Source organism: Rhinopithecus roxellana, chromosome 18, assembly GCF_007565055.1.
Source record: "Rhinopithecus roxellana isolate Shanxi Qingling chromosome 18, ASM756505v1, whole genome shotgun sequence".
Classification (NCBI taxonomy): domain Eukaryota; kingdom Metazoa; phylum Chordata; class Mammalia; order Primates; family Cercopithecidae; genus Rhinopithecus; species Rhinopithecus roxellana.
This window is the reverse complement of record NC_044566.1, coordinates 14012206-14028051: the sequence shown is the minus strand read 5'-3', so window position 1 is coordinate 14028051 and position 15846 is coordinate 14012206. Positions and strand designations below refer to the sequence as shown.

At 41.6% G+C, this 15846-nt stretch overlaps 1 protein-coding gene across 3 annotated transcripts in view; it reads left to right on the top strand.

Annotated features, from left to right (window-relative positions):
- The first annotated feature begins 11690 nt into the window (after positions 1 to 11690).
- The window catches only part of NOD1 (nucleotide binding oligomerization domain containing 1), a 49224-nt gene continuing 45068 nt past the window's right edge, over positions 11691 to 15846 (top strand). For 2 of the 3 annotated variants that reach the window (XM_030922226.1, XM_010371164.2), the window contains exon 1: positions 11691 to 11868. The gene's annotated coding sequence lies outside the window, so the exon portion shown is untranslated. Of the gene's footprint in view, positions 11869 to 13965; positions 14154 to 15846 lie in introns of all 3 variants that reach the window. The other variant, XM_030922224.1, reaches the window with a different exon arrangement.

The following is a 15846-nucleotide window of genomic DNA, read 5'->3' as shown; positions in this document are numbered from 1 at the left end:
CCAGCAGCTCCTGGCAGAAACAGAAGCAAATCCTCTCTGGAGAAAGCTTAAATTTAGGTTCTCAGGACTATCCTTAAAAATGTAAAAGATAATAAGGAAAATGATACATCATTAATGAGAGCAGAAAAAAACTGATTTGTTATGAAAAAACACATTTAGATCCCCAAGGTTTTAAGATACTGAAATGATTGGCTGGGCACGGTGGCACACGCCTGTAATCCCAGCACTTTGGGAGGCCGAGGCGGGCGGATCATGAGGTCAGGGGATCGGGACCATCCTGGCTAACATGGTGAACCCCCATCTCTACTAAAAAAATACAAAAAAAAAAAAAAAATTAGCGGGTGTCATGGTGGCCGCCTGTAGTCCCAGCTACTAGGGAGACTGAGGCAGGAGAATGGTGTGAACCCAGGAGGTGGAGCTTGCAGTGAGCCGAGTCCGTGCCACAGCACTCTAGCCTGGGCAACAGAGCGAGCCTCCATCTCAGGAAAAAAAAAAAAAGATATTGAAACTATTTAAAACAATATGAAGTAAGTATGTATGGAGACTGGCTTCTGTGAAGATGAAATAGGTATGTTTTTCCCTATTCCTCTAGTTAAGAGCAACTAAAATCCTTGAACATTATATATAAAACAAACAGAAGAAGACTCTGAAAGGTGGAGAGAGGACACACTATTCAGGGATCTCAGGACCCAAGGCACAACATGATGCTGAATTCTCAGTTTTCTTTTGCTTCATATATCTTGTACTTGCAAATTAAGAAATCAGCAACTTTTACTCGGGAGGCTGAGGCAGGAGAATGGCGTAAACCCGGGAGGCGGAGCTTGCAGTGAGCCGAGATCGCGCCACTGCACTCCAGCCTGGGCGACAAAGCGAGACTCCGTCTCAAAAAAAAAAAAAAAAAAAAAAAAAGAAATCAGCAATTTGAAAGCACCAATGAGCACAGACACACACACACCCCAAAAGAAAAGCCTGCTCTCGTCAAAGAACCAGGAAAAGGACAACCTAGTATGACAAAGATTTTAGAGAATAATCTATTCCAGTTATACCACAGAAAAAATTGTGGATGCCAGTCTCCACTCATGCCAGCAAAGGTCAAGAGGAGAGCCTAGACTTCCACACTTGCCAGGCTATAATGAAGAACCCTAACCTCACCACCACCAGGTAGGGTCAGAAAAAGCTAAGTAGGGAGCCTTCTGGCAATAACAAGACTCCCTCCCTCAAGATGTTGGTGGAAACCATGTGGGGAGCCTGGGCTTATACCGCCATCTGGCAGTAATAGTACCCCTGGCCCTTCCTACTGGGTTGGGATCAAAGTTCAAGTAAACAGTCAGGACTTTCACTACCTCTCAGTGGTAACTAAGCCACTCTTTTTGTGGTGTTGGTGGAGGTCACATGGGAAGCAGTAACAAAGCATTCCCACTCCCAGCCAAGAAGGTATCATTAGAGAACTAGTGGGCAATTGAAAGTTCTACCCCTCCCACCCCTACTGTTACTCCTAAGTAACAAGGTACATTCCACCCACCCCACCCACTTTGGTGACAACAGAAATTGAGTGGGAAACCTGAACTTCTACCCGCACCTGGCAGTATTGAAGCAGTGCCCCCTCACTTTCTCCTGCTGAAGTGGTTTCAGAGTAAGCCAGGTAAAATAGTAAATTTAAATAAGATGTAGAATCTCATAACAATCTCCAAAATGCCCAGGTTTTGATTGAAAAATCACTCATTTCAACAACCAGAAACATCTCAAATTAAATGAAAAAAGACAATCAGTAGATGCCAAAACTGAGACAACATTAGAATTATCTGACAAAGATTTTAAAGCAGCCATCATAAAAATATTTCAGTGAGCAACGAGGAACATGCTTGAAACAAATGAAAATATAGAAAGTCTTGGCAAAGAAATAGAAGACATAAAGAAGAACCAAATGGAAATTTTAGAACTGAAAAAATATAATAACTGAAACTATAGACTCAACAGATGGGCTCAACAACAGAATGGAGGGGGCAGAGGGAAGAATCAGGGAACTGGGAAGATAGAGCAGCAGAAATTATCCAATTTGAACAATAGACATAAAATATACTTGAGGGAAAACAAAACTATGAGAGCCTCAGGGACCTGTGGGACTACAGTAGAAGATCTAATGCTTGTGTTATGGGAGCCTCCCCAGAAGAGAAAGGGCAGGCTGAGAAAGTACCCAAATAAATAATGACTAAAATGTCTCTCAAGTTTGGCAAAAGACATAAACCTACAGATTCAAGAAATGGAGTGAACCCGTAACATAAAGAAATTCACACCAAGTCACATCATAGTTAAACTTCTGAAAACTAAAGACAGAAAAATTCTTAAGAACAGCAAGAAATGACACCTTACCTATAGGGAAAAAAACTATTCGAATGACACCAGATTTCTCATCACAAACTGTGGTAGCCCAAAGGAAGTGGCACATTTTTCAAGTGCTGAAAGAAAAGAACCATCAACTAAGAATCCAGTAAAAATAGCCTTTGAGAATGAAGGAGAAATCAAGACATTCTCAGATGAGGGAAAACTAATAAAATTTGTTGCCAGAAACTTTCCCTAAAAGAATGGCTGAAGGCTGTTCTCTCAACAGAGAGAAAATAATAAATGCAGGAACATTGGAAATCAGAAAGGAAAAAATGATCATTGTGAGCAAAAATATGGGTAAATACAATAGACTTTACTTCTCTTGAGTTTCTTTAAATATGTTTGATTGTTGAAGGAGAAATTATAACACTAATGGTTCTAAATATATGTAGAGGTAATATTTTAAATGATTATGAAAGGGGAGAGCTAAGGGAAATAAGTTTTCTGCATTTTATTTGAACTGGTAAAACGATGATACCAGTAGACTGAAAAATTATGTATATATACTACCTAGAACAACCACTAAAAAAGTATACAAATAGATATACTCAAAAACACAACAAATAAATCAAAATGGAATTCCAAAACAATGCTCAAGTAACCCACAGAAAGGCAGGGATAAGAAAAGAGAGAAATTAAAAACAGAACAAACAGAACATAAAACATGAAATGGCGGGCTTAAACTCTAACATATTAATGATTACATTAAATGTAAGTGGTTTAAATACACAAGGTAAAAGACAGACATTGGCAGAGTGGACTAAAAATCATGACCCAAATTTATGCTGTCCACAGGAAACTTACTTCAACTATAACAATATAAGCAATTTGGAAGTAAAACTGATGGAAAAAATATACAATGCAAACATTAACCAAAGGAAAAAACAAGTGGCTATACTAATATCAATAAAGTAAATTTTACAGCAAAGAAAATTACCAGCGACAGGGAAGGATATATGGTAACCCCTACCAATTCATTTAATGAAACTTGCATTATCCTGATAGCAAAATCAGAGACAATACAAACACAAGTAAACAAAAATAAGCCAATGGATCAATATCTCTATAGATGCAAAAATCCTGATCAATATATAAGAAAATAGAATTCAGGAGTGAACAAAAACAATTATACATCATAACCAGGTGGGGTTTATTCCAGAGATACAATGCTGGTTCAATACTTGAAAATCAATCAAAATAAGCCACTTTTTTTTAATAGGCTAAAGCAAAGTTATATGATCACATCAATTGGTGCAGAAAAAGCATTTGGCATAATTCAACACCCATGCATGATAAAAATTCTCAGAAAAATAGGAATAGAGGGGAATTTCAATAACTTGATTAACATCATCTATAAATTACCTAGAGCTAACATTATATTAATACATAATAATAAAAGACTGAATGCTTTCTACCTAAAATTGAGAACAAGATGAGGATGTTTGCTCTCACCAGTCTTTTTTTTTTTTTTTTTTTGAGACACTCTGTTGCCCAGTCTGGAGTGCAGTGGCACAATCATAGCTCACTGTAGCCATAAACTCCTGGACTTAAGCAATCCTCTTGCATCAGCCTCCTGAGTAGCTGGGACTACAGGTGCACACCACCACACCTGGCTAATTTTAAAAAATTTTTGTAGAGATGGGTCTCACTATGTTGCCTACATTGGTCTCAATCTCCTGGTCTCAAGAAGTCCTCCTGCCTCAGCCTCCCAAAGGAGTGGGATTACAGGCTTGAGGCACTGCACCCAGCCTGCTGTTACCTATTTTATTCAACATAGTGCTGGAAGTTCTAGCCAGTGCAATAAGGTAAGAAAGGGAAATAAAAAGCACACAAATCAGAAAAGAATAAATAAAACCATCCCTATTTTCAGATGACATTATTATCTATATAGAAAATCCCAAAGAATCTACAAAACATATCCCTTAGAACCAGTAAGTAAGTTCAGCAGCATCATGGGATACAATATAAACACAAAAAATCAATTGTATTCCTATATATTAGAAATTAATATATGGACACCAAATTTTAAAATGCATTACCATTTACAATTGCATTTTGATTGTATATTTACTTATAAGATGAAATTCACGTCACATAACAAAATTAATTTTAAAGTAAACAATACAGTAGCATTTAATAAATTCACAATATTGTGCAACCACGACCTCTACCTACTCCAAAAATATTGTCATCACCCCTAAAGGAAACCACATACCCATTAAGCAGTTACTGCCCATTTCTCCTTTCCCCAGACCCTGGAAACTACTAATCTGCTTTTTGTCTCTATGGATTTAGGTATCCTGGGTATTTAACATAAATGGAACCATACAGTATGTGACCTTGTGTATGGTGTCTCTCACTTAGCATAATATCTTCAAGCTCCATCCACATTGTATCATGTATCAGTATTTCATTCCTTTTTATGGTTGAATAATATTCTGCTTTATGGGTATATCATAAATTGCTTATCCATTCATCTATTGATGGACATTTAGATTATTTTCACCCTTGATCATTGTGAATAGTGCTGCTCTAAACATTTATGTACATATGCTTGTTTCAGTACCTTTTTTCAATTATAGATTCGTACCAAGGAGTAGATTGCTGGGCTATATGGTAATTCTATGTTTAACTGTTTGAGGAACTCCCAAAATGTTTCCCACATTGGCTGAACCATTTTACATTCCTACCAGCAATATATACAATTGCTTTAATAAAAAAAAAAAAAAAAAGAAATACGTAAGTGTAACTCTCACAAAACATGTGCAGGACTTGTATGCTAAAAACTATAAAACACTGATGGAAGAACTCAAAGAAAATCTAAATAAATGGAAAGGCATGTCATGTTCATGGATTGGAAGTCTCAACATAGCAGAGATGTCAATTCTCCCCCAGATTGATATGCAGGTTTAACAAAATTACTCTCGAAATACCAGCATAATTATTTTTCTAAAATGTATATGGAAAGTAAAGGGAACTAAAACCATTTTGAAAAAGAAGAATAAATTGAGAGGGATCACTCTACCCAATTTCAAGATTTTATGTTATTAGCATGGAGATAAACACAGAGATCGATGGAACAGAACAGAGAATCTAGAAGCAGACCAACACAAATATACTCACCTGGTTTTTTGGAAAGGTTCAAAGGGAATTTAATGGAGGAGGGACAGTCTTTTCAACAAACGGTGTCAGAGCAGCAATTAGACATCCATAGTCGAAAGAAAAAGAAGAAGATAACCTTGACCTATGTCTCACGCCTTATACAAAAATTACCTCAAAGTGTATCTTGGGTTTAAATGTCTGACATAAAACTATAAAACTCCTAGTGAAAAAATAATAAATAAATAAACATAGTCAAAAATCTTTGCAATCTAGGGCTTGGCAAAGAGTTCTTAGATTTGACACCAAAAACATGATCCATAAAGGGAGAAATGGATAAATTAGACTTCATTAAAAACCAAACCAAAAACAAAAACAAACAAAAAAAACACCTTTGCTCTGTGAAAGAACCTAAGAGAACAAAAAGACAAGCTAGGAGTGGGAGAAAACATTTACACACCAAATATAGAACTCTCAAAAGTCAACAGTAAAAAAGTAAACAATCCAATCAGAAAAGGAAGCAAAGAGGCTGGGCATGGTGGTTCACGCCTATAGTCCCAGCATTTTAGGAGGCCAAGGCAGGAGGATCACTTGAACCTAGGATGTGGAGGCTGCAGTAAGCCATGATCATACCACTGCACTCCAACCTGGGTGACAGAGTGAGACCCAGTCTCAAAAAATAAAAAACAAAAAAAAATGAAGAAAAGCCACAAAGATACATTTCACCCAAGAGAAGACACAGCAAATAAGTGCATGAAAAGATGTTCAACATCATTATTAGCAGATTAAAACCACAATGATGTATCAGTAGCTCTATACATATATCAGAATGGCTAAAACCAAAAATTATGACAGCACCAAATGCAGGTAAGTATGCTGTGAAGTTGGATCACTCATACATTGCTGGTGGAATGTAAAATAGTACAGTCATTCTGGGAAAACGTTTGTAAGTTTCTCAACCCAGCAGTTGCACTTCTGAACATTTCCCAGGGAAATGAAAACTTATGTTCACACATCAACTTGTATATGAATGCCTATAGTGGTTTTATTCATAATAGTCCAAATCTGGAGATAATGCAGATGCCTTTCAACAAACTGTGGTAATTCATACCAAGCAATACTACTTAACAATAAAAAGGAAAGAACTACTGATACATGCAACAGCCTGAATGAATCTTCAAAGAATTATGCTGATGGAAAACAACTATTCCAAAATGTTACATAATGTATGGTTCCATTTATGTATGATTCTTGAAATGACAAAACTGTAGAAATGGATAACAGATAGTGGTTGCCAAGAGTTAAGTAGAGGATGAGGCTGTATAAAGAGCAACAATGAAGGAGCTTTGTGGTGATGGAAATGATCTGTATCTTGACGGTATTAAAGTCTATCTTCTGGTTGTAATATTGTATTATAACTTTGCAAGATATTACCACTGAGGAAAATTGGGTTAGGATACATGGATTTCTCTTTCTTGCAACTGTATGTGAATTTATAGTGATCTCAAAAAAGTTTAAAAACAAACCAAATACATATATGATGGAATACTATTTGTCCATAAAAAGAATGAGATCCTGTCATTTGCAGCAACATGGATGGAACTGGAGGTCATTATGTTAAGTGAAATAAGCCAGGTACAGAAAGACAGATACTGCATGTTCTCACTTACATGTGGGAGCTAAAAATAAGTTAGTCTCATGGAGGTAGAGGGTAGAATAGCATGAGAGTTACCACAGGCTGGGAATGTGGGAAGGACAGGTGGAGGGGTGATAAAGAGACATAGGTTAATGTGTACAAAAATAGGGTCAGAGAGAAGAAGTAAGTTCTAATGTATCAGAGTGGAGTGACTATAGTTATTGATAATGTATTTTATATTTCATAAGAGCTAGAAGAGAGGACTTGAAATGTTCCCAATACATAGAAATAATGAATACTCGGCTGAGTGTGGTAGCTCAAGGCTATAATCCCAGCACTTTGGGAGGCTGAGGCATGTTGCAGGAAGTCAGGGACCCTGAATGGAGGGACCAGCTGGAGCTGTGGCAGAGGAACATAAATTGTGAAGATTTAGTTTTAATATGGACACATATCAGTTCCCAAAAGTAGTACTTTTATAATGTTTTATGCCTGTCTTTACTGCAATCTCTGAATATAAATTGTGAAGATTTCATGGACATTTATCAGTTCCCAAATAATACTCTTATAATTTCTTATGCCTGTCTTACTTTAAGCTCTTAATCCTGTTATCTTTGTAAGCTGAGAATGTATGTCACCTCAGGACCACTATTATATCAAACTGTACAAATTGATCGTAAAACATATGTGTTTGAACAATATGAAATCAGTGCACCTTGAAAAACAACAGAATAACAGCGATTTTCAGGGAACAAGGGAAGACAACCATAAGGTCTGACTGCCTGCAGGGTCAGGCAGAATAGCGCCATATTTTTCTTCTTGCAGAGAGCCTATAAACGGATGGGCAAGTAGGGAAGATATCATTGAGATAAAGACTGAAATATGCCCCAGTCTCTTGCAGTACCCTCAGGCTTATTAGGGTGGGGAAAAAAACCCACCCTGGTGAATTTGAGGTCAGACCGGTTCTCTGCCCTCAAACTCTGTTTTCTGTTATTTAAGACATTTATCAAGACAATACATGCATAGCTGAACATAGACCCTTATCGGGAGTTTTTGATTTTGCCCTTTGCCTTGTGATCTTTGCTTTGCCCTTTGCCTTGTGATCTCTACTGGCCTCAGAAGCATGAGATCTTTGTTCTCCTTTTTGCCCATTGACGCATGTGATCTTTGTGACATACTCCCAGCTTGTACACTCTCTCCTCTTTTAAAGTCCTTAATAAAAACCTGCTGGTTTTGCAGCTCAGGTGGGCATCAGAGTCCTACTGATATGTGATGTCACCCCCAGAGGCCCAGCTGTAAAATTCCTCTCTTTGTACTCTTTCTCTTTATTTCTCAGCTGGCCAACACTTAGGGAAAATAGAAAGAACCTACATTAAAATACTGGGGGTGGGTTCCCCTGATAGAGGTGGGTGGATCACCTGAGGTCAGGAGTTCAAGAGCAACCTGGCCAACATGGTGAAACCCTGTCTCAACTAAAAATACAAAAAAACAGCTGAGCGTGGTAACGGGCACCTGTAATCCCAGCTACTTTGGGAGGCTGAGGCAGGAGAATTGCTTGAACCTGTGAGACAAAGGTTGCAGTGAGCCAAGATTGTGCCACTGCACTCCAGCCTGGGCGACAAGAGTGAAACTCTGTCTCAAAAAAAAGGAAACAAAGAAAGAAATGATAAATACTTAAGGTGGTGGACACTCCAAATACCCTGACTTGATTATTACAATCTATGCTTGTAACAAAATATCACATGTACCCCATAAAAATACAAACATTATGTCTCAATAATAAACTTTTTTAAAAGCAAAAACAACTATGAAATAGTTTTTAAATTATAAAATCAACAAAGAAAAGGAGACTATTAAAAATGACCAAGAAAGCTAGAAATAGACCAAAAAAAATCTAAAAATCCTAGAAAATAAAGATATTATTGTTAAAATTAAAAACTTAAATAGATGGTGTGTTACTTTCCTACTACTGCTATAACAAGTTACCATAAATTTAGTGTCTTAAACAATACAAATTTATTATCTTAGGGTTCTGGAGGCTAGCATTCCAAAATGGGTCTCAATGGGCTAAAATCATAGTGTTGGCAGGACTGCATTCCTTCTGGAGGGTCTGTGGTACAATCCATTTCCTTGTCTTTTGCAGCACTAGAGGCCACCTGCATTCCTTGGCTCAGTCTCATTCCTCCATCTTCAAGCCAGCAATGTTGGCCAAGTCCTTCTCAGGCTGCCATCTCTCTGGTTCTCCCTCTTCTGCCTCCTTCTTCCACTTTTTAGTTCCCTTGTGATTACATTGGGCCCACCTCAATAACCCAGGATAATCCCTCCATCTAGGTCAGCTGATTAGCAATCTTAATTCCACCTGCAACTTTAGTGCCCCTTTGCCATATTCACAGGTTCCAGGTGTAGGATGTGGACATCATTGGGGGGAGATTACTCTGCCTGCCACAGACAGGTTAAAAAACAGATTCAAACATCTACGAAATAATTACTGAGTCAAAAGACAGAACTGAAGTGACTCAGAATGCACCCAGAGAAACAGGATACGGAAAATAGAATGAGAAGTTACTACATGGAAGGTAAAGTTCAGAATCCTAGAGGAAAAGGAAAAACAAGTGTCTAATTTTTCTACCATAGTCTCATGTAAGGATAGACTGGAGGAATTAGTATCTGTGAAGGAAAATAAATCTTGGAGCCCCAAAATCACCAAGCTAAAGGGAAAAGTCAAGTTGGGGTATGCTTAGGGCAAACCTGCCTCCCCATTCTATTCAAAGTCATCCCTCTGGTCACTGAGATAAATGCATATCTGATTGGCTCCTTCGGAAAGGCTAATCAGAAACTCAAAAGGATACGTTTGTCTCTCACCTACCTGTGACCTGGAAGACCTCCCTGCTTGAGTTGTCCCGCCTTTCCAGACTGAACCAATGTTCATGTTACATATATTGATTGATGATGTCTCATGTGTCCCTAAAATGTATAAAACCAAACTGTGCTCTGACCACCTGGGGCACATGTCAGGACCTCCTGATGCTGCCTCAGGGGTAAGCATCCTCAACCTTGGCAAAATAAACTTTCTAAGTTAACTGAGACCGCCTCAGATATTTGGGGTTCACATATCCTAGCCATCATTCCAGTTCTTACTGTCACGCACGTCCATGTGAAGAGATCACCAAATAGGCTTTGTGTGAGCAATAAAGTTTTTTAAGTAAAGGGAGTTAGGGGTGAGGCTTTTTTTTTTTTTTTTTTTTTTTTTTTTTTCCTGAGATGAGTCTCGCTCTGTTGCCCAGGCTGGAGTGCAGTGGCGCAATCTTGGTTCACTGAAAGCTCCGCCTCCCCGGTGCCTGCCATTCTCCTGCCTCAGCCTCCAGAGCAGCTGGGACTACAGGCGCCCGCCACCTCACCGGGCTAATTTTTTGTATTTTTTAGTAGAGACGGGGTTTCACTGTGTTAGCCAGGATGGTCTCCATCTCCTGACCTCGTGATCTGCCAGCCTTGGCTTCCAAAAGTGCTGGGATCACAGGCGTGAGCCACCACGCCCTGCCAGGGTGGGGCAGTTTTATAGGATTTGGGTGGGTAGTGGAAAACTACTCTCAAAGGGGGTTGTTCTCTGGCAGGCAAGGGCGGGGGTCACAGGGTGCCGGGTGGGGGAGCTTCTGAGCCAGGAGAAGGAATTTCACAAGGTAATGTCATCAGTTAGGGCAGGAACCAGCCATTTTCACTTCCTTTGTGATTCTTCAGTTGCTTCAGACCATCTGGCTGTGTAAGTGCAGGCTTGGGCTCAGAGGCCTGACCTTCCAAGTTGGCACATTTGATCCTATCAACTTTACGTCTGCAGTTTCACATTTGATTTAAGAACATACTTTCTCTTTCTCAGAAAATAGCCTCTGATGGGAATTTTAATACTCACAAGCATTAGTGGCTATATGATTGAATGTACTTCTTCAGTGTGAATAAGTGACAATTTACCGTAGCATCAATATCCTTTATGGACAGGTTCCCCATTCAAAATGTTTTAAACTATTTTATTGGGGACATTTATTAGTACGTTAAAAACTCCTTTACAACTTATTACAGCATATACATAGAACATAAAATGTGCACTGCCAAGAACAAATTTAAGGATAGGAAGAAAAGCTTAGATTTTTAAAAAAGTATAAATTGAAATGTATGCAGTGTTATTAAAATTTGATTACACTAAGCTGGATTTCCTCAGGACCACGTGTCGCGTATTAACAAGTCTCCCTATCATGTCCAGGCCTTGGCTCTGGTTGCAGGTGCTGGGTAGGCACTTTTAGGGGGACGGGCCTGGCACGACGAATTCCCAAGTGTGTCACATCTGGGCGAACTTGGGCCTGTCCACTCGGCCTTGCGCGGTGGCATCGGCTGCTCACCCTCTCGCACCGGACGCCCCTCTGCGTGCAGCTTTTCTCGCCCCCCCGCGCCCGACCCGGACGAGCGGCAACAGCAACACGGTGGGACCCTGCCTTGACCGGCCCCGCCCGACCGCGGCCTCTGCCAGCAGCCGGCAGGCTCTTGGGCGCGCCGAGAGAGGGGCGCGGCTGAGGCTGTTGTCGCGGCCAGTTCCCGTTCCGGGCCCGCGAGGCGGCCGCCCTGGTCCTGCCCCTCCCTCGCGCAACTGCGGCCCAGCGCCCTCCCGGGCCACGGCGCTCCCTGGCCCCGGCGCCCCCGGACCACGGCGTTCTCTGGGCTCTTCTCTAGCTCTCAGCGGCTGCGAAGTCTGTAAACCTGGTGGCCAAGTAAGTCCCAGCGACTGGGGATTCGCGCGGGGCAGACGCTCTCTGGGATCCTGGGCGCTGCGAGCCAGGAGGCGCAGGGAGGCGGGATCTGCGTGCGGGCGGAACGCAGCGCGGCTCTGGAGGAGCTCTGGGTGGAACCAACCGGAGACACCCGCGAGTTTGAAGAATGTAACGAAAGTTGAGAGGGATGAACTTCACCGTCAGCGGAATCGTTTATCCCATTGTGGTCGAAGGCAGGGGTTCTCAATCGTGCCAGCATCTTAGAACCACCTGGGGAGCTTTTAAAATCCAGATGTCCAGGCTGCACCCTAGATCAATTCCGTCAGAATTTCACGGAGTCAGACCCAGGACTCCGTATCTTTTAAAAGCTCCCCAAGTGATTCCAGTGTGCAGCCAGCGTTGGAGGGTTTGTGACCAAAGGCTGGAAGGGCAGACAGGGGCCTTCATGGAGTCTTCATGGAGTCCCGCCTGCAGACGGGACAGCTGCTCCCAGTGTCCTGCTTGGTCCTGGAGACAGGGTGAGAACTTCCCTTTGGTTTCAAGCTCCACAAAGTAAGGAAATGAGACAATGCTTGGCAAGGTCGCCTGAATATCACATTCAAAAAAGCCTCCAATGTGCGCAGTGGTTTTTGCACATTGTGAAAAACATAGGAAATGACAGATGATGATGTCCCATTGGCTCTGCATTCTAGGAAAGGTTTCGGTTGTTGGTGTTTGAAATTAAGTCTGGGGAAGCTAGTAAACCCATGGCCTTGATGACTTCTGGCCTTTCTGCTTTAAGGGTGAAGCCAGGGCTGGGCGCGGTGGCTCACGCCTGTAATCTCAGCACTTTGGGAGGCCAAGGCAGGCGGATCACCTGAGGTCGGGAGTTCAAGACCAGCCTGGCCCAACATGGTGAAACTCTGTCTCAACTTAAAAAAATAAAAATAACAATAATTAACTGGGCGTGGTGTCACGTGCCTGTAATCACAGCTACTCGGGAGGCTGAGGCAGGAGAATTGCTTGAACCCGGGAAGCAGAGGTTGCAGTGAGCCGAGATCGCGCCATTGCACTCTAGCCTGGGCAACAGGAGCGAAACTCCGTCAAAAACAAACAAACAACAACAAAAAGTGAAGCCAGAAGCCGTGCTCGCCAATGTTGAAGATTGAACTATCACTTTCAGGGAAGAGTAAAAGAGTAACTCCACGATGCATCTTAGAGAGGAGTGGATACCCTGTTCTCACCCAGGCGTAGATGCCAGGGGCCAGGTAGCTGAAATCCAGGCAAGCCAGGCATTGACAAAGTACAGACTTCTACCGAATATGCCAGACAGATAAGCAAGCTATGTTTAAAACAAACAGCAGTGTGGTAGAAGAGGGGTCTTTCAAAGATTGTAAGAAGAGTAGGTTTTATTTTTGTGGAGTGGAGAAATAAGTTCACACTTTGGAACCCATCAAATCTGGATCCAAACTTGGATTCTATCACTTCTATGCTGTGCCTTTGGGCAAGTTCCTTGACCTCTCCAAGCCCCTGTTTTCCCACCTGTAAAATGAAGAGCAACTCTCTCCTGAGGCTAGCATAGTTCAGCGAGATGATGTGCATCACACACCTGGAAGGTGGTGGCACTGGCAGGTGCGCTGGCAGGTGCTCTGGCAGGGGTAGTTATTAGACACTGGAGTGGCAGTTTGTGCCTGTCAATTGTTTACTTAGTACAGCCACCATGAGGAAGAATGTTTGTATAAAATGTCCCCTTCAACGCTCCATTCCTTCTCCCACCCTGCTGCCCAGCTCAGGGCCTTAGCAGGCTTTAAGTCTGGAATCTTAGGCTGCAAATCCCCTCACTCCCCCAGGGCATATTAATGGCTCTGGAATACAGTTTTACTGCATGTGATAGAAATGAATGTTTTGACACACACACAGAAAAACTGTTCTTAATATTGAGACTTCCTCCCTTCTGTTGCCACATATATATCTTTTAAATGACTTTCCAAGAAAGCTGGGCTGTGGACAGGGTCTCAGAATTAGTGTATGTGCACACACACGCATGTTGCTCCCTGCTGGCAACATCCTCACACCACACCCTTGATGTTCCTGTTTTGCTCCTGACTCTTGGCCTAGGGACAGTGAATCTTTCTTCAATGACCAAGGACAGTCAGGGATCTGAGGAAGGGAGAACCCAAATTCTACAATTGCTGATGCCTGCGTCCCAGCTGGAACTTTACCCTGGTACATGCTCTGTGCATCACGGACGGTCACTTTGATCCTAACAGCAGCGCTGTTTGGATTAGACATCAGAAATAGAAACAGTAAGTAATATAGGCATAAAGATCAAGTGTTTTTCTAGTGTATGTGTGATCACTGATATTTGCTTACACAAGACTATCAAAGTCTTATCTCTCATTCAAAGAAAAGGATTCAATATTTGCTCAAAATCTAAGATATGAACGTAGAATTTAAGGTTTAAGTTACTAGTTTCTTCTATCATTCTTATTATTGGGGGGGTTTGTTTTAGGCGAGAAGAAATTAGAAAAGCTAAAGTGTGTACTTATGCTGAATTTTTGTCATGCAGAGGCTCTAGGTATCTTGCAAGTTTTCAGAACTCCTGTTTTCTTTTATCTTCTGGGGACAGTCAGTTGCATGTCACACAAAGGGCCTTCTTTGATTTACCCAAAAGGTCTGAACTGGTTTCTAGAAAAACTCTTTAGTGCATCAAATACTCGCTGAGGGCAAGTGTTGTTTCTAAACTTGACTCTTGTGGTAAGAGGTGAGTAGTCACTGGCATGTCAGTTAGTTGACATTTTTTACCCACACTAGAAAGTTCATCCAAGCAAGACTTCCTGGCTTGAACTCTTATTTAAACATGTGTTTTATCTGGAACTGCCACAGACCAAACTGTGGGCAAAGATTCCTGTGCAGAGTTGGCTAAGGCAGGCATGCCACCACCTCTTCCCTTTGCCATCCTCCCTGTCTCTGGAGCCATTGAGCCAACTGGGGATGATGCCACTCTGAAGGGATCTTACCTTGGTCCTCTAATGCGGCAGAGTTCCCTGATGAGGCATATCCTTAGAACCAACAAGGCAGTTTTGCATTATACTGTGTGGAAATTAATAGTTACTCTCTAGTAAACTGCCGCTTTAGAATTTGTTTTACTGAAGTGTCCTTTTCCTCCAAATTATAGAACACTGTAGTAAGGGCCCAGATAATTGCAAAGTGAATATCAGATTAGTGCCAGGTTTTGGCAGATTAAGATTTTAATAAAGCATGAACATCTACCATGATTATGTTTGTTTCAGAAAGTTGGTATCCCTTGGCCTTCTGTTGTCATTGCCACCATACAGGTTAGGGTCAGAATTGGGAGAATGTAGTCACTTGGTAGATATTTTCAGAGCCACCTGCAACTGGGCCTGGCAGTCACATATTGCTAAGTAAACTCCTTACATGGTAGCAGAGCCGAGAGCAGATGATGATTTACTTCGGAGAGTATTCTTGTTCTAATTCCCAAAAGATTAAAGGTCTAATGAGTAAGAACTTCCCCTGCTTCTTGTAATGCATGCCCAGATTGCTGCCTATGACCTCAAAACCAAACCTTCTTGGAGGGAATTGGGGGAAGCTAGGCTTTTTTGGCAGGGGATATCCTAACTCCTTACAAGACAGGCCCCTTCAGTGAGTGGGTCATTCCTGGACTCCATTTAACAAAGCTAGTGTTTATTCTTTTTTTTTTTTTTTTTGAGACAGAGTCTCACTCTGTCACCCAGGCTGGAGTGCAGTGGCGCCATCTTGGCTCACTGCAAGCTCTGCCTCCCACATTCACGCCATTCTCCTGCCTCAGCCTCCCAAGAAGCTGGGACTACAGGTGCCCGCCACCACGCCAGGCTAATTTTTTTTGTATTTTTAGTAGAGACGGGGTTTCACCATGTTAGCCAGAATGGTCTCGATCTCCTGACCTCGTGATCTGCCCGCCTGAGCCTCCTAGAGTGCTGGGATTACAGGCATGAGCCA